The 19,641-nt window shown below is 38.4% G+C and overlaps 1 protein-coding gene and 1 non-coding gene across 4 annotated transcripts in view; both read right to left on the reverse strand.

The window, feature by feature from the left end:
* Window positions 1-19,641, reverse strand: part of FARS2 (phenylalanyl-tRNA synthetase 2, mitochondrial) — a 235,153-nt gene that overhangs the window by 101,760 nt on the left and 113,752 nt on the right. The window lies entirely within an intron of this gene.
* TRNAP-AGG lies at window positions 13,158-13,229 on the reverse strand. Its single transcript has one exon. It is a non-coding gene; the product is annotated as a tRNA-Pro (tRNA).

Consider the following 19,641-nt stretch of genomic DNA (forward strand, 5'->3'; position numbering starts at 1 on the left):
TCAGGTGAATCCTATCTAGCCCCATGGACTTGTGACAGTCTAGGTGGAGCAGCAGGTCACTGTTTCCTCCTGAATGAATGGCAGGATTATTCTGCTCCCTATCCCTGTCTTCTAGCTCAGAGGGCTGAGTACCTTGAGGATAACTGTTCTGATTAATAAGAAAAAGAAACAGAAAAAGACAGAAGTAAAGAAGGCATTGAGTACTTCAGCTTTTTCCTCATCCAATAAAGGATGGTGATTCTCCTTGGCACTCATTTTGTTGTTAGTGTATTTCTAAAAACACTTTTTGTTGTCTTTTACAATGGTAGCTGAATTAAGTTCTAGCTGGGCTTTTGTCGTTCTTATTTTCTCTCTACTTATCCTAGCAATATCCTTGTACTCTCCCTGACTTGCCTGCCCCTTCTACATGAGGCAAACTCCTTTTTTCCAGGAGTCTCAGCAAAAGCTCCCTGTTCACTCAGGCTGGTCTTTCTCCACATCAGCTTGTCTTAGGGCACATGAGGATAGCTGTTCCTGTTCCTTTAATATTTCCTTCTTGAGGAACGTCCAGCCTTCTTGGATCCCTTTGCCTTTCAGGACTGACTCCTACGGGACTCTCCCAATCAATCTTCCAAACAGCCTGAAGTCTGCTCTGCAAGGTAGCAATTCTGCTGACCTTCCTCTCAAATTTACCAAATCAATAACTCTATCATTTTGTACTTGCTATCCCCAAGATGGCTTCCGACCACCACATCTCCCACCAGTACTTCTCTGTTCATAAAAAGTAGATCTAGCAGGACATCTCCCTTGGTAGGCTCTCTTATCAGCTGCATCAGGAAGTTACATTCTATATACTCCTGGAACCTTCGAGGTTGTTTCCTTTCTGTTATATTGTATTTCCAGCAAAAACCTGATAAGTTGAAATCCCCCATGAGAACAAGGACTAGCAATTGCATGACTTCTGGCAGCTGCTCATAGAATGCTTCATCTACCTCTTCATCGTGGTTGGGTGATCTACAACAGGCTCTCAGTAGGACATCACTTTGCTGGCCTTTCTCTGATCTCTACCCATAAGAACTTAACCTTATCATTACCAGCACAGAGCTCTGCACTACCAAAACACTCCCTAACATACAGATCCCATTAGATCAACACTGTTCTTACACTCTTATGTATTAATTTAAATTAATTTTTTTTTCATCTTTGGACTCAGAAACTTCCCCACCATCACACAGGAGGCTGGAGGCAGAACTCTATTTAGTGACAACAATCTCTTATCAGAAAGAAGACAGAGTGCACTTATTTGGGGATTGGTGGTTGCATTCAGTGATGAGATGAACAGTCTAGAGTCTTTTTAAATAATGGTAGGCATAACAAGTTTGGGAAAAGAGACACAGTCATCACTTTTCATTCTTTTAATTAACATGAATCTGCTTATTTACTCAGAATACCTAATTGATTTGCAATGCATTTTATTTCTGCAAAGAATGTTTCGATTTCATATCAGCAACTTCTTGGGAGGACTACATCACACTACTTTGCACTATCAAACAAAAAACTACTCATCTATGTACCTAAAAACTCAAAGCACTGTCATCTGAGCTATGAATAAACAGCCATCTGTTGGATAATCTTATACAATTATCAGAACACGAAATGCTTAAGTTCTAGAAGTAAAAACCATATCAGTGAATTCCTTTCTGTTCAGAAAGAAAAAATAAAAATGTGGACAATTGGAATTTCTCCTCAAAACAGCAATAATAAATTTCTGATACATCCCATATCTTCATTTATTTTAACTATGATCTCTTCTCCAAAACCTTTTTATAACCCTCCAAGCCAATGTAGCATAAAATATGTGATCAGAAAATCTGAAGAACAGTCCTGAACATATTTCTGTTTGGAAATTAAAAGTTAACCTTTCTGGTGAGTGAGGCCACTCCAAAACTTTTCATAGTGAACATGTTCTATATACATTGAATTTTGATAATTAGGACATACAGAAGTCAAGCTAGTGTGAATCAACATGAAAGAATGAACAAACCCAAATAACTTAAAACATTCTGTTTAAGAGATGTAGCCAAAGCGGCAGATTCCAGGGACCTGGTGAGGCAATCACAGTGTCACTGCTTGAAATAATGCAGCCCAATGGATAAAGCATTCCTGACAATCAAGCTTTACCCAAATAGCCCTCAAAGGTTTGTACAGTGCCAGGTTCCTGCTGCCTGACATGAAAACCTTGACCAGAAAACCAGAAAAAAAAAATGCTGGAAGGTTTGCATGTCAGGTAGCCAAAGAGAGAAAAGGAAAGGATAAAACTATTTGATTGGCTTGCCACATTAAAAGCTGATTCAGTCCAATCTCAATAAAAGAAAAGGTTGCATTGTTGCAACTGTGTCTTACAAGAGACCCTGAGCCCTTATCTTCAAGAAGTCATACCTAAGTGCCTTGCTCTTAAGCTTCCAGACCAGATGAATACATGGATCTACTGAAATATTGACCAACTGAGCCATTCTCTAAAAATAATTTTAACTAAAAGCTAAATTTCATAAAGCATATTTCATCCACAATTGAAATACAAAAAAAAAAGTTAAAAAAAAGTAGTTCAATATTTGTTTGCTAATGTAAAACCAATCTTTAAAATAGAGTTTGAACTGCAAGAGCATGTCCTTGCATTAGAATCAACCACTGTATAGCTTTCTGTGTCTTATAATACTATTACTAGCTTAAACTACACCAAGCAAGATGGGAAGCTTTGCAATTCCTCTGTGAGACATAATAATAGTCTAGAAGAACTCCTGGATTATATCCACGGAATCCTCAGAAATACCCAGACAGAAATGTTCAACTTCCCAAGGAGAATAAGGCAAGACATTTTATAATGCACGAGACTCTTAAAGCATATTTTGCCAGGTAGTATTGGGAACAGGCTGACAAAACTTTCTTTGTTATACACTTCACCCACACTTATTTTTGTATCTATGCTGGCTTTTATTTAACAATTTTTGAGACTCCTGTAAAGCTGCCAATAAAGAAATCTTGCTTTCAATAGAGCCTAAATTGGGTCTTCAAATTGTTATGCTCAGCAGTTACTGAAAGTGAAAAAAATTAGATTTTGATCTTAGATCGAGGCAAAGTCAGGAGCATCCAACTGCCCTGCATATAAGGTGTTCTTCTCAAAATGCTCAGAAATGAATATATCCAAAGGAGATGGAGCTAAAAGCTGGGATGAAGTCCAGAAGCGAAGACTCAAATTTCTTCTCCTGCTTTTAGTTTAACTCATAGTTATTACTGAAACAGATTCACAGTGGGCACAGGAGTGAACAAATTCTCAAGGATATACACACACTACACATCATGTTTTAGAAGACAAATCAATGTTTTAAACTGTGTAGAACATAATTTATGTATATAATGAACCCAGGCAGTCTTGTACATAGTCTCAACAGCTGCACTGAATGAAGTACACCACAGAGTACAGCCTAACAGTATACTGCCTTGATTCACCAGTGGAAAACAGAAGACAAGGAAAACCAAAGCTAAAGGATACAGACTTTCTCCCACGCACAAATCAGAGAGAACAAAGGAAACAAAACCTCATCCAGAGTGGCTATCTAGCAATGTACAACACCTCAAAATGGGAAGTGTACTTCACAAGCTTCAGTATCAACCACATGTTCTCATATACTCTCCTCAGACATCTTTTCTGTTTACCTTCCAATTCAAACTAGCAACACGTAAGCCTTCTCTCCAATTGGTACCTCAGTCATTTGTTCTTTTCCATCATCTTCACTTTCCTTTTTATCCATTTGCACATTGTACAGATGTACTTCAACAGATCACCCAAGAGCTCTTTACTGATAATCAGATTTAATTGTGAGTTGACACAAAACTTCAGAAACTCTAGAAACAAAGACCTATGCTCATATTTGAGATTCACGGACAGCTTATAATCAAGGGTTTGAAAATAGCTTCTGCAGCATTAAGATTTGCTTACTAGTATAGGTTAAGAATGTACATTCTGCACCACAGCAATGATGTAAACTGTGCTTAACTGTGCTAGAAATAAAACATTTTAAATGGCTTCCTACTTTAGATAAAACTCCCATATACTGAGAGTCCAAGATTTCACATGGCAAAAAAAAAACAACCCACAAAGGTATCCATATAACACAGAAGAGCTTATGGAACTGTGAGGTCAGGTGGCATGTTATTAAGCAACTGAGGTCAAAAATCTTACAGAAGTTTCTTTCTTAACTGCTCTCTTCATCAGAAGCAAAAATCAAAACTGTCACATTATTCTCTAACTGTTAAATTGATGCATTCAGGCTCCTATGTGCAATCCAGTCTAAATTACCTCCTAAAATAAGGACTTGGCTTTCGGACTATGCATGCTAAGTAAGCTACTCCTCAAGAACTTGAGAGAAGAAGTAAACATTCAATTATGCCTATTCTTGTTGAAAAAGAACTTATCTTTCTAAATCTCAAATGTGGAATAATTTTCTAACAATAATAGTCACTTTGAGACCACAGCTTTGTCTCATGGGTCAGACTGATCTGTTCTGCTTGCTTCACTTGAAAACTAAGCAAAAGAACTTTAAAGGCTTTGATTGAGTTTTTAATATTTATGTTTATTTTTGTTCCATAACCAAAATAGTCTCGTACATACATACTAAAGGAACAGTCTGTTAAAAAAAAATTTAGCAAGGGAAGCCATCCACTAGATTCAATTTTCTTCTAATATGTAATTAACACACATTCTACCATCTTTTTCTAATATTTCATCAAGCCAAATAGCTGGGAGGAAAACACTTCTGGTCAGGAGAAGGGAGGTCAGGAAAAGTGGGTGAGGAGGAAAGAACAAATCAACCAGAAAGAACTCTTTTTTTTCACCTCAGTCTTTTTTATTTTCCAGTTATTTTATCTTTCAACTTCCAAAGTAATGAATTCTTCAGTCCATCTCCCTTGCTTTTTTCCATCTACCTCCCTATGCCTGAATCCACTTCTTCTGAACCCGCACACTTCTAAGTACTTACAACAGACACAGTGGCAAAACTACCATTAAACCAAATGTTACCTAAAACTACAGTTATTTTTTCAAGGTTCACAACCACAATGCAATAAGATTTATCCTTTGAAATGGTGAAAAGTGACTGCTTAACTTCCAAGTACAATACGAGATATAGTATTAACTACAAACACTTTTATGGTATATGGTCTTTCCTCTTCCTTGTACTTCAGTCCACAGATATGAACAAATGACTTGCTTAGTTTTCTTTTTTCTTTTTCTTCTTCCTTTATAGTGGAACATCTTAAGATTGAACATCTTCCATGGAGGGCAGTGCAGTTCACTTTCTTAGTTTATGTCACAGAGCACGAAACAAGCTGACACTTGAGAGGTTTATTTCTCCTGACTGCCTGTGGGTTTTAGTACTGCTCTTTTTGTTCTGTGTATGTAAAAGCAAATTCCATTTCCTTTGATAATGCTTTGTTCATTCGGGGAAACATTGGATTTTTGAGTTGTTGGGTCCTTAATATCTTTAAGTAATGTTAATCTCCCTAGATAATGTGGCCACACAGGTCTGAAAAAATAAAAGTTATGGAAACTACATGAGGGGCTGCCATTTCTTGGAAAGACTATATCTACAGTATTGTTCAAAAATTCAATTACAAATCTCATTTTTCAAGCGTGTAAAAACAGATGGTCAAAATTCATTCCATATATACTCATTGTCCCAGATGAAAGCTTCTTGGCAAAATTTCCCCAATACCTATGTTGACTATTTAGCATCTTACGAAATGTTTTTTTCTTCAAGAACAGGCAGAGCAAGGAACAAGAACATGATGACCATCACAATGTGATATAATCTTCAAGAGATTAAGACACTTCCAAATATACAGAGATATAAGTTTATGTGCATCACAGCACTGGATGCTATTTTTCTTTTGTTTGATATTCCTATTCAAAAACCAGAACAGACAGAGCACTTGTACATTTCCAAAGGTTAATAACTGTGTTCAGCTACTAGCAGCACAGCATCAAGTTTAGTCTGAAAATGCACACGGTAAATTCAACTTCTACAGGCAAGAACTGATATTGCGTTCTGTGTCTGTACAGCACGTACCATAATGACCATAATGAAGCCTTGAGGTCATAAATGGGTATCCTTCACTCTATAGTATCTAAATCAACATAGAAATAAGGTTTATGATTTAACATCTACACTCTTCTGCCATAAATTCATTCTGTGGAAAAATCTCAAGAAAAGCCACATTGCTCATATAGGAACCACTTGCCCTGTAACTAAGATTGAGTATTGCCAAGGTTCCAGGTACACACATTTAATTCCAAAATTGCAACGGGAAAGATCTAGGTGTAGCTAAATATATCATCATAATGCATAGGTCAAGAAATCTTTGTTCAGAATCACTAGCTTTGACTTTCTTCTATTCTTATAGCAAAAAATTACTCCACTGGAATACTCTTCTTGCATTCTACAACGTGTCTATAGGCACTCTTCAAAAATTTTATAATTTATGTCATCAACTTATCTCATTCACAGTAGTACTACAGACCTTCATGCTCTTCTTGCCTACCAGCAGAATATTTAGCTGTAGACTATTTCTAAAATTAACCCATAATATCCATATGAAGCAGGCAACGATAAAGTAATGAACTGAAGAGGAAGTAATTGTTGTTTCTTGAATGTTCAAATCAACACATTTCCTCTCTAGTTTCTAATTTATATGGAATTTCTAAGTTATAGCATTCATTCCTGAAAAATAACGTTTTCTAAACAGCAGCACAAATTGTATTACACTGGCATAGTGTTTGAAGGAGTTTTACACAATACAGTATTAGCAGCTTCTATACTGCTACAGTTGGAAGAAGGGTAACATTGTGATGTCCCATGTTAATATATTAAAAACTATACAAGAAAAGTTGAAAAAAGTAATAAAAGCATGAGAAGACGTTTTGCTTGAAGCCCTTGAAATAACTTGTGAAAGCATCTTAGTTGCACATTTTGCACAGGCTTCTTGCCCACTCTTGTAATGCAGTTGACACAGCACGTAAAGGATGACAGAAACAGATGCAGAAGCAATAAGACATACAAGTGAAGCAGATTATGCTCTGCAATTGTTGCGAGCAAAGAAGCACGACTACAACAACCGTATAATAAATGAAATAAATAGAAAAGAATCCTACAAGAGCTTGTTTTTCCCTCAGGGATTAATATCTTGCAAAGACTCCACTGTTCTTATAACTTCAAAATGAAGTTCATATGTCGTCTTTCAATGTCCAATTCTAAATCCCCCTTTTATCTCTAATAGCATTTCCTGGTAAGGTGTATCAGTAGCAAACTGCCCCATTTCAAATGCAGGGCAGTTTTCCTAGGGATGACAGGCAACCGAGTAAGTACATGCTTTTGCTGAAATAAAAACTAAAATCTTGCTTTATCAGATCACAACAACCCCAAAACACAGCCTTTAGACAACAGTAACGTTTCCCCAACAGAGTGTATTCATATAACTTGTTTTTCTTTGGAAAGCTTGATGAGATTTTCCTTAACAATGCACCTTATCAACAGCAAAGCTCATCTACAACAGCACAACTTCAGCAGCAGCAGCAAGTTGGTTCTGCTGGAATGAAGTGCACCAATGGCACACCTACTACACCGGTACGTTCCTCCTAGGCAGGGCTGGAGAATGATCCACGTACTGGCTGTGACCTCCTCTAAACTATATGTTTCTGATTTTCTGAATTTCTGATACATTTATGATGTTTATGTAAGCACAGCAGTATCCCACAGCCAAGGTCCTGATGATTTACTGCAGTTATAGCTGCTGAGCGGAGTTGCCTGGCTAACCAGCAGCCAGGAATGAAGGGAGGGCTTACTGCAAAGCAACGTGCTGCAGGATAACCCCATAATAACCCTCTTCCGAGGCATATGTATTGTACAGTACAGTTCACTCCCTTACACTGAGACCAAGAGTACAAACCAAAACAGTCTTTGCTTTTGAAGGACAAGGGATTTCCTGAGAAAATACATTCAAAGAAGGCAAAGTGCAGCATAGCTCCCTCCAATGAGCAGTTAAAACTACAAATAAGATGGGCTTGAGAAGAAATCAGGCTTTACTAGAAGTGGACTCAAAACTATGGGTGCTCTATCCAAGAGCTTACTTGAAGCTTAATGAAAACAGGGGGCAGGGAGGAGGGGAACAAACCAAAGCACACAGACTTCAGTAAGGCATGGAGAGGTGCCTGCTCACAGCCCACCACCCCACTCTGGGCAGTGTGCTGGGCAGATGCACAAAGACAGAACCCTGGCCTGTTTGGGGAGAGGTGCATAAACGTCTGAGTATCACTGCACCTAAATGTGAGAGAGCCAAGAATTACTTTGAGTTATATATCTTCCACTATAAACTATTTTCTTGGAAATGTTCTGCTTGCACGTACAATGTAAGCAAAAGGTTTCTGCTTTACTATTTTACTTCATTGCTAAAATATTTAAATGAATTAACAGAGAAGGCTACTCATCTGCTTGTCTTTCTGGAGGAATGAGTATATTAATAAAGGTCTTGCTCAGTTGAAAAACTGCAATTTAAACTCTGTTTACAAAGAGATTCCTTTCTCAAGATAAACCCACTAGTTCTCTAACTAATGTTCCTTTTTCATCATTGATAATTAATTTGTTGTTATGAACTGAAGTCAGTTTTGGGGAGGGAACGTGACTGACACAGAATGATAAATGTTACTCTCCCTAATTCTATAATTACTACGTAATAACAATTAATGAAATACTATTTTGCTAGGTGAAGGGGCTCCTGTGCTTTTAAGATTTACTCTCATGATCAACTGTATCCCTTAATAGCTATCGGAAATAAAATTAAAAGAAAATTTTTCCTAAAAAATAAACCTGCACATAGCTCTTAATTACATCTTATTTCTTTTGCAGATTGAAATTTGGCAGTAATTGCTGCAGAAGCTCATAACCTCGGTAATATCTGCCCTGCTCTCATTTAGAGAAGTCCATGCTGAATCTCAGTCCCACTTGTCAACATAGAAGAATTTGAAAAATATCAGCATTAGTTTTAGTGGACAGATACTAATTGGGTTGTTATTTTGTCACTGCGTAAATTCTCAGTGACCTTTCCAAAAAGAACTAACAAGTCAATAGAAACTGTTTCTTCTTGACTTTCTCCACCACCTTGTTATTTTTTTTTTTTAATTTTTAAATAGCCATCATGCTTCTTCATCTCTTTTCAGCTGCATGTATATATATATTTTTTTTTTCACTTTTCTTAAGGTAAAGAAAGGATAAGTAAGTTGGTTTCTTGTTCATTTCCTTACTTTGCATTTTATGTTAATGGACATTTTCTCAGTTGCTAACTCAAGTAACCCACTCAGTACTGAAGGCAAAAACATCAGATTTCCAGCACTAACTACGTTAAGAGCTCAGTCCACTCCTCAAATATGAAAACATAACAAAATTGCATACAGAAGGGCCAGTTCTCAGCAGCTGATACATATTTGTGTATCTTGTAAAGAGATGACATCTCAACAAACATAATCTGTTTATGTCTGCATACCCACTGAATTTACCAGATACTTATTTGTAACTACAAGTTATATCAGCACTGTTACAAAGATTGAACCAGCTCTGCACTCGAGCACTTCCTCTGGTGGGCAACGGGTCTTGCTAACACTGCAGACAATGGAAACCCAAAGTTACTGTTAAGAAAGAAAAGATGGCATGGAGAGCTCTGCTCTTGGAACACTATCTATCTCCTAAAAGCAAATGTTTGTACACAAATGCACACACCGTGGAGAACAAACAGGAAAAATGAGAAGTCTAAGAACTTCTCATGTGGCCTGACCAGGATGACAGCATTATAGCCATGGTGGAAGAGCTGGCTTGCAGCTGCAGTGCTGGAGCTATGAATGGATGCAGGCTTCTTTGACAACTTAAAACTGGGTTGAACAAAGTCCTGAACAACCGCTTTTGCCTGGGCACGCTTTGATCATACAATCACAGAATCACCAATGTTGAAAAAGACCATCTAAAAGATCTAATTCATGATGCGGACTACTGGCCTCTAGAGGCTCCCTTCCAGCCCACAAGATAAGTTTTGTTTGTTGGTTTTTGCTCTTGTTTTTTCAATTCAATTGCTTGCATTCACTCGTTAAAGAAGAATGTTGCAAGTGAGATGCTTACAGGGAACAAAATACAAACATGACATGTCATAAGTTTTCACAGGTTACTGAAAATACAATATATTCATCCACACAATATACTAAATTTTGTGTAGTATTATCTAACAGTGCAAACTGCAGAAGTTCACTTTGTATAAAATTCATACAATCCTTGCCAATCATGTTAAACAGTGTTCTTTGCTTCTTTCCTAAGATCCTCATTCAATTTTTATGTTAATATTTTGGGAAGCAGAATCCTGTCAGGTATACAATACTTCATATCATAATCCTGAAATAAATTATCATGCCTTCAAATTAAACATACTCCAATGGAAAAAAAAATCCAGATCCTCTCACTTGTTCAGCAAAAACTTCCCAGATTTCAACTCCAGAATTCCATTAATGTTCTGTTTGGGAACCTCTCACATTACTGACAGCATCTTGATATTCACACTGAAAAAGTGAGTTTGAAAGTATGTGTCCTAATATATACTAAAAAGCAAACTGGAGATCTTCAGAAGACGCCTTACCAAAAAGGACAAACCAACAGAAACTTTTCTGGCTGAACTCCCTTGACATTTTTAATGTCTTGTTGTCTCAGACTGTGAGGAAAAAAAATAAAAAGCTTATAAAAGTACTAAATACCAATTAGCAATGCCTCATTCATACGTTTGTTTGCTAACTGGAAACTGGACATTTTTATACTGTGCAGTATAAAAAGTACGTGGATTTAAATTAAATAAGAGAAATAGTAGCAGTCATCAAATGAACACACAGGTACGTAAAACCATTTAGACCCAAGGGGATTACACACCGCAACTCCTTCATTACTAATACAGGATTGGAAAATTGATAATACCAAGCAGAAAACTCCCTTACAAGGATATCTCACCATCTGGCTTATCTGAAACCCACAGGGAGTTAAACAATAAAGGACAATAATTTTCCATCAGCGATGCAGCAGCACAGAGTGGAGGACAAGAACCAGACAAACCCCAGAGAGATTTGTGTTTTGAAGCATTTTTTTTGCTGGATTCTTTATATTTTCTTGCAAACATTAACCCTTAGGGAGACACTATGAAAAAAGGTGATGATTAACCTTACCATAGAAATCATGAAACTTGAAGCATATCAGTAATTTCCTCACTGAAATCATATCATTACTAATTGAGTAATATAGCTCAGAATCATTGATTTCTAAAACTGATGCCTGAATCATGAAAATACACTTCAACACAAGTTTGTGCACTCTAACTTTCTGAAGCTTTTGAGCTTCCAAATGTAGTAAATTCTACATTACAATGCCGCATTAAGATAATTAGATATTTTTAAATTATTAATTTAAATCTAACCAATTACCTGCTCATTCTGTTTATGAGGAATTTGTCACAAACTGAAAAAATAGGAATCTGTGACTTGTGCTTTAATGTCTTAAACTGCACATTTTATCAAAAACCACAGACTATAAAACTTCCTTACTCTATACCCCGTTAGTCATACAGGAATAAGTTTCACTTGTCAGACAATAAAAACACGTGATTGCAAGCATGCTGTAAATTATACAAGTGGGATAATAAACAACATCAAATTTATCCTTGCCAGCTAACTGCTAAGTGTTGGCAGCTAGAAATAATGCTAGAACCAAATACATACAATATTTGTCTATTCCATTTATCTACTGTAGATTTTTCCACACATATTTATCTGATAAAAACATTAGTGGTCATGAGGCAAAAGAGCGAAATGGACCCCTGTTCAGCTCTAACACAGAACTATCTAACTTTCCTTTCATCATTTTTTTTCATTTTTGTACTCCAAAAATACACATATCTCTAAAAACACAAAATACTATAAAATCACAATAGTTGCATGGGCATGACTTGGCATTAAAATAGTACAAACTCAACACAATCACCACATTTTCATTTCCCTTGTCAGTTCCTAGGATGTATTGTGCATGAGTGGCACATAATTACAAGATGTTTTTAGCTTCTAAGCACCATTATCATCATGGTTGCCTGCTTCCCTGAACAATTTAAGACGTTACCAACCATTAAAATACCAGCAGATTAATCAAGGTGTCCTCGGATAATTACCATGAGAAGTTCGCAGATACATTTAGCATAAGCTTTCATTCTACAAAACGCACGAAATTTCCTTAAGCGAGGTAAAACAGCACCACCATATAGTAGAGCAGATCCTCTTGTAAACGTAAATCCTCTCCTCTTCTTATGCCACAATAGAAACAAAAGTTCTTCTAACAAACTCCAAAAAAGAATAACCATCAACAGCAAAATTCAGTAGGTACTCACTGTGAGTTCTCTAAACTGGCTTGAGAGAAGTCCTGAGTAGAAGGGTTTTGGGGTGCTGGCTGATGAAAGATTCAATATGAGCTGGCAAAGTGCACTTGCAGCCCAGAAAGGCAACTGTATCCTGGGTTGCAGTGGGATGAGCAGGTCGAAGGAGGTGATAAAGCCTCTCTCCTCTGCTCTCGTGAGACCCCACCTGGAGTACTGCATCTAGTTCTGGAGCCCTCAACACAGAAGGACGCTGAGATACTGGAGCAGGCCCAGGAGGGGGCCATGAAGATGATCAGAGGACTGGAGCACATCAAGGACAGGCTGAGAGAGCGGAGAATCTGCAGCCTAGAGAGAAGAAGGCTCCAAGGAGATCTTATAGCAGCCTTCCAATACCTGAAGGGGCTTATAGGAAAGCTGGGGAGGGACTTTTTATTAGGGCATGTAGCAACAGGATAAGGGGAAATGGTTTTAAACTGGAAGATGGTAGATTTAAACTGGATATGAGGAAGAACTTCTTTCCTGTGAGGGCTGAGATGTGTCTCAGGTCCTTCTCTGCTGAGCTCCTTCCCAGCAGGTCCGCCTCTGACCTGTACCGATGAGGGATGCTCTTATCCATCCCACAACTGCAGAACCCTGCACTTGCACTTGTCCCACCTCATCACCTTCCTTTCTGGCCAAAACAAGGGCTCGTCCGGGATTTGAACCCGGGACCTCTCGCACCCTAAGCGAGAATCATACCCCTAGACCAACGAGCCAACTTCATGCACCTTTGTGGACTCACTCAGTCCAACAGGATGAGGGAAATGGCTTTAAACTGGAAACTGGTAGACTAGACTAGACTAGATCTTTGGAAGAAATCCTTTACTCTGAGGATGGTGAGACGCTGGAACAAGTTGCCCAGAGAGGTTATGAATGCTCCCTCCCTGGAAGCGTTCAAAGCCAGGCTGGATGGGGCTGGTCTAGAGGGAAGTGTCTCTGCCTGTAGTGGGGGGGGTGGAATGAGGTAATCTTGAAGGTCCCTTCCAACCCAAAACATTCTGTGATTCTATGAAAATCAAATGAACAAGAGCTTACTTGCACAGACATATATTGCACAATTAAAAACTAATTTGATGGAAGAAAAACTAAGCAAAAGGACAAATCTTCATTTTGGGTTCATAATAAATTCTCTCAATACCTATGTAATGGTACCTAAAATCAGATATTAATAGCCTTTTGGATTCATATAAAGAAGCCCTATTCTGAAACAGCCCTGTACTTTATGTACAGTCAATGGGCCAGCACTGGAGTTTGCTCATGAGAGGCAGAATAAAAAAAAACACGAGCACACAAGCACAAGATGGAAAACAGAAGGAGAGAAAGAAAGAAGGAGAACAGAAGGAGGTAGAGAAGAAAAAAACATAACAAAACAACACTTGCACAGACTGGTTTGCTGAACATGTTCAGCTGGTGTGAATTAGTATAAAAGCTATTCCAACATCCGTGAACCTGTGCCAATTCAGACCAGATGAAATCAAAGCTGTTGTTAGCCAAATGGCAAAAGAAAAAAAACAGACTCAGTTATTATTTATTCTAATTTCTATGCACGTGCACATAAAAGATGTAACCACTGTTATTTCTTTCTCAAAGTATAAGTATTGGAATCAGAAGCTTTGTGTTTCCACGGGTTTGCTCACATTTATTGAATGCACAACTGCTTGATCTATGTAACAAAATTTCAGATAAGATTCACCTTAATTCAGATTTCATAAAAAAACACAACAGAGAGTTGGGCCAGGCAGGCAGGAGGATGCCTGCCAAGCTGTATGTTTTATTAGAAGCCATGTGACTGGATTTGGAAAACATTCTTAAAGAAGTCAAGAAAATTCAAGCATCGAAAACGCAAAAAGAAACCCAAGAAAAGCAGATTCAGGCCAATTCCAATCCCTCCTCAACACAGGAAGAAGGTTTAGACCAATACCTGGAGTGTATAGTTATCATGCTGTTGTGTGCAGCTTATACTCATCTAATGGCAGCACAGTGAGGAAGTGAGTTCAGTCAAACTGCTAGTCATATTGTTTGCTCTTGGCTTTAGATTTAATCAGTTACTTAGCCATATGGTTAGACAAGTTTTTTAGGCAAGCAAAATAACCCTTTCCTGTCTCTCCTTTGCAACCAGAGTAACTGCAGTGATGTCCATGCAACCCATGAAGGCTGAAGGTTCATAGGCTGCTTCTTGACCCAGCTCAGCCAGAGGCCAGTTCCAGTCCAATCAGGCCAACAAGAAGCTCCCGGAAGAAAAACTTACCCCTCTTCTTTCTAGCCAAGAATGCATTAGCCAGCTCTGCCAGAATTAGTCCACTTGTGGCAGACATACCTTGAGACTTGTTTGAGATACATACTCACTAACCAAGATTGCAGAATGCTCCCATTCTCTCACTAAGCCAAAAGCCAATTGTTCTCAATTTTCTGTACCTACCACTAATCTCATTATAAATTCATAATTACTTCAGTTTTATTAGACCAGCTCGAACTAGCAAATCTGCCAGCTATTATCACAGAATCACAACAGAGTCCTGACCCTCTCCAATTTTTGACCTTAAAATTCACATCCACACAAATATGCTATGTAAAGGAAATTGCAAAGACTGCCTGTATCAATCTTTTCTCCTCAAATCCACATAGTTCAAGAAAGAAAGGCAGATAAACTTGCACATCTACAATTCAAGCACTGCACAGATAATTATGTACTTATGTATGTATGTATGTGTAAGAAGTACTGTTCTCTGCCCTTAAACTGCTGTTTCCAAAGGCCATGAAGATAGCAAAACCAAACCAAAACAAAACCCCAAAAGCTACCAGAATAAAATCTTACTTACAAAAACATTTCCAGGAGATGACATACAAATATTTCCTATTCCTCTCAACCACCACTGAAAAGAGAAAGTTTTGTGTCTCATAAAAATTGTAAAACTGCTCTGCTTGCCCCATGTGCCAAAAAGGAACACAGCATTAGGACATGATTTGAGGGAAAAAAATATATATATACGTTGTGGGTACAGTGCTGATGATACCAGGTTTGATACTGTTTGACTGAGCCAAGAAACATACATTGCGATCATCAACATCACTGTGGAGCTCTTCTATGTATTTGCCATGGTTGATGAGCATGATCAATAAAGATTTAGAAGTATCCCAAGAGCATAGAAGCTTACTGAGGTCTTTTAAGTTCACATGAACATAGGTTTCTCAGGTGAAATAAAGGCACAAGGCTATCACTCAGGCTGTTAAATGGTGCCTGTCAAAAAAAGAGGCAGGCCTGATTACTTCAACTATAGCAGCTAAATCCATCTGGTGCTCAGTGACCATTTCAGCAAGCACTTATAAACTTCAGAGGACTGAGTTACTATGACATGTCTTCAAGATCTATGCAAAAAAATCATTACTAACAAGCTTTTATTTCTTAAGCCTTCCACCTTAAAGCTTAACTGGGTGACAACAATGGTCTGTTCCTGAATTGAGAGCAAAATGGGAGTAGGCTGGTACTTCCGAAGCCAATGTTAAACACTCTGCACCCAAAGTCATCCTATTTCTAATGTTGTGAGATTTGATTTCACTGTTCAACGAAGTGTCTTCTAACAGCTATGCACTGGAGAGGCACAGGCACAACAAAAAAACAAGCTGCACATTGCAGCAGCTCTGGTTTAAAAAACTCCATGATTTGAAACCTCAGAATGTCTACTTTAGCTCATCACCTCAGCCACAGTCTTGCAATTCAAAGCAGCCAGTAACTGGCAATCACTGACTCTGATGATATTCTAAGGCGGGGAGCTGTGGGGACCTTGTAGGAATTGGACCACAACCGTTCAATTATCAAGCATAGCAGCAGAACTGATCACAGTGAAACACACAAAGATCAAAGCACTGAGACATAATTCTCTTAAGAACCTCTGTGCAACACACAGAATTGCAGAGAGACCTCTGGAGATCATCAGGTCCAATCCCTTCCTCAGGCAGAGCCACCTAGAGCCACATGCCCAGGACCAGGTCTCACTGAGTTATATCTCTACAGATAGTGACACGGGTCAGTAGCTTGCTGTTGAATTGATTAGAATACATTGACTTTTCATTTTTTTTTTTAAAGAAATAGTCAATAAGTCAAAATACTCAAAACCTAGAAAAAGACAAGATTCTGTACGTCCATTAAAAATCCTAAGCCTTACAGATCAATCCCTGCATCCCAGCTAAAAAAATGAGCAGGGAAAACATACCCATGCAAGCCACTGCTCTGGATGGTAACAAACACAGTAGAAGAGCCATCTGAAAATAATGAATGGCAGTGCAAAAAACAAGAATGTATTACACTGCTAGAGAAAGCCTCAAAACTTTTCCAAGGACCTTCACCTGGTTTGGATTCCAGATGGACAACACAAAGCGTTCACACCTCTACATGCATTTTGTCTGACATCTTAAGATTTCCATCTTAAGGGATCCGTTAAGCAATAAAAGGTCTATAATAGCTTTACTTAACGACTATCAGAAACATTCCAATAAGAAGGCAAAAGAAAAATTTTCATCTTTATGAAAGGCCTCAATAGCAGGCAAAAACAAAGTATTACTCTACATGACTCCCAGCTGAACTTCTGTATCAGCAGAAAAGAATAATTTTTAATCTGTCCTTCCTTGCAAAAAACGCACAAGGTAATGTTTCAAAAGGATAAACATCTGCTCTGGGTGGGGTACATAAAAAAAGAAATCATGAGCCACTCTGCAAAAAAAACCCCTAAGTGCATGGATTTAGAAGAGACCATGATAAATGTATGTTGATTATTTGCTTAATACATTTGGAATATATTTTCTCATTTATTTAATAGGTTTTTTCTTTCCACAAAGAAAGATCTTCCACTGGGACTCATAAAGGCAGTAATATTCTGGTAAGTTACTATTACACTAAGAATAGTAGAGATTGTCTCGCATTTTCTTGTTCACAGCTTTATAATTAACAAAGCAGAAATGTAGGCTGTTATGTTTGAAGGAAGTTTCCCCAGAGAGATCAAATAATCCAAACCAGCAACAGCTTTCTACAGTTCTGAATATAATTAGAAGAGTCGATTTCTTTTATGGTGTAAACAGTCAGAGTTAAGTAGAGGTGCTTTGGTGGTTGTCGCTTCATTCCTAAGGGCACCTGCAAGAAAGTCAAGATGCTTTCTGCCACATCTGTAAAGTATTATTGTTAATTCATATCATACTAACAAATGCATTTTCATAGGTAGGAGCATTCTGTCACCAACATTACAATGCTGAATCTGGAGTCAGTACTGCAAACTGAAGGGCAGATCATCAGCACAACAAGGATTGAGCAAACCTCTCCACAGAAATATAGTTCTCCTAAACTCTGGCTCTGTTGTTAAAAAAAACACCTCTCTGCTATGCTTAGTGGAGCCGAATATTACAAGTGTGATCACATCTACAGAACAAGGAGCATTTGTATATTGAAATGTATATATAGATGTATAGAGATGTATATATCTCACAAAGACACACCATGGTTCTGAACTAGTATTTTCAGGGTTACTAAGAAAAAGCTCTTTTTAACTCAGGCAGCAGAGCTAAGTGTGCGGACAGAACACAGGGCTTTCACTCGAGGGTAAAGCTTAGCAGAGATATCACAGAAGACAACAGTGCAGGACAAGTACAGCACAACACTGGAAGAACAGCCTGCACTATAGTGCCAAGGCAGGAACAACAAGCAGCTTCCCTCTCCTGGCAGCCTAACAATGTCACACTGGACGGCGCCACAGGCCTTTACACAGGGTGTAAAATGTGGCTGCTACAAAGCAAGAGTAGTGCCAGCATTTCTCCCTGAGCGCTCAGGAAGGCATGCTCCTACAACACACGGCACCAACTTCAAAAGCGCCCAACATCTGCTATGGCTGTGGCTCCTGCAGAAGTTCTCAGTCTGCGGCTCCTTAACAAGGTCATACTTTCTACCTTAGCCACATGCAGCTAAAAAGCTCTCTTTTCCCACCACTGCATCTACCTTTCACAAAGAAAACATATTCCTACAGACATCATTTCCGTGCTCTGGACACCTTTCTGCCTCATCACCACCTGGTTGCCTGCTGACTCCTGCCCCTTCTCCCTCAGGATCCACCTCAGATGAAAACAATCTCTCTGGAGAGATTGGAGAGAGGTGCTGACTGGCAGCAGCATGCGTTGGAATCAAGAGAGCAATACATCAACACTTCTCATTTTGAGTGATCCTTTTGCTCTTTGTAAATCAGGTACAACACTGAAATTAGGGATGAATTGTCAACTTCTTTCTTTTTGATGACGCAGCGTGGCAGCTATCGAGGCTGCTATAATTTTCAAATATACACAAATCTTTCTTCACCGCTCCATTATATATTATCCCCACAAGTGTGCATATAGCTCAGCACTATGCTTTTCAAAATGTATTACAAGAGATTTCAAGAAACATAAACACCTTTTGTTCAAATTGCTTTCAAAGGAGGTTTTAGTATCTGGCTCCTCTGAAAGAATCCTTTCTTTATGGGGACCAGCAAAAGGAACCGAAAAGTACGGCCCTCTGATCTTTCAATTATCCATACCTATCAAACCTAGAGTAGCAAGAACTAGATGGTAGCACAAGGTTCTAGTGACGTGCGTCCAATAATGGCCAGTGCAGTTGGCTGCCAGTATCTCACTGAAACAGTTAGTTGTTCATTACCTTTTTTTTCTCTTTACCGCCCAATACTATCACCACAAAACAGACACAGTATGTACGTTATTACATTAGCTTTTTTCTGTTAGAAAGAAACACAGATGACTGTTCATTACTATTTCTGTGATTTTTGTCTGAAAAGGGGTTGTAAAAACAAAATATGCACAAAAAGAACAAGGATCTCAATGAGTTAAACTCACAGGAATAGAAGGATACACGCTGGTGAATCCCCAGATCTTCACCAGGTTATGAATATTTGCTATCTCAGATCACAACAGGTTTGATAATAAAGATATTCATAGAATCACAGAATGTTTTGGGTTGGAAGGGACCTTCAAGATTACCTCATTCCACCCCCCCACTACAGGCAGAGACACTTCCCTCTAGACCAGCCCCATCCAGCCTGGCCTTGAATGCTTCCAGGGAGGGAGCATTCATAACCTCTCTGGGCAACTTGTTCCAGC

This window comes from Meleagris gallopavo, chromosome 3, assembly GCF_000146605.3.
Source record: "Meleagris gallopavo isolate NT-WF06-2002-E0010 breed Aviagen turkey brand Nicholas breeding stock chromosome 3, Turkey_5.1, whole genome shotgun sequence".
Classification (NCBI taxonomy): domain Eukaryota; kingdom Metazoa; phylum Chordata; class Aves; order Galliformes; family Phasianidae; genus Meleagris; species Meleagris gallopavo.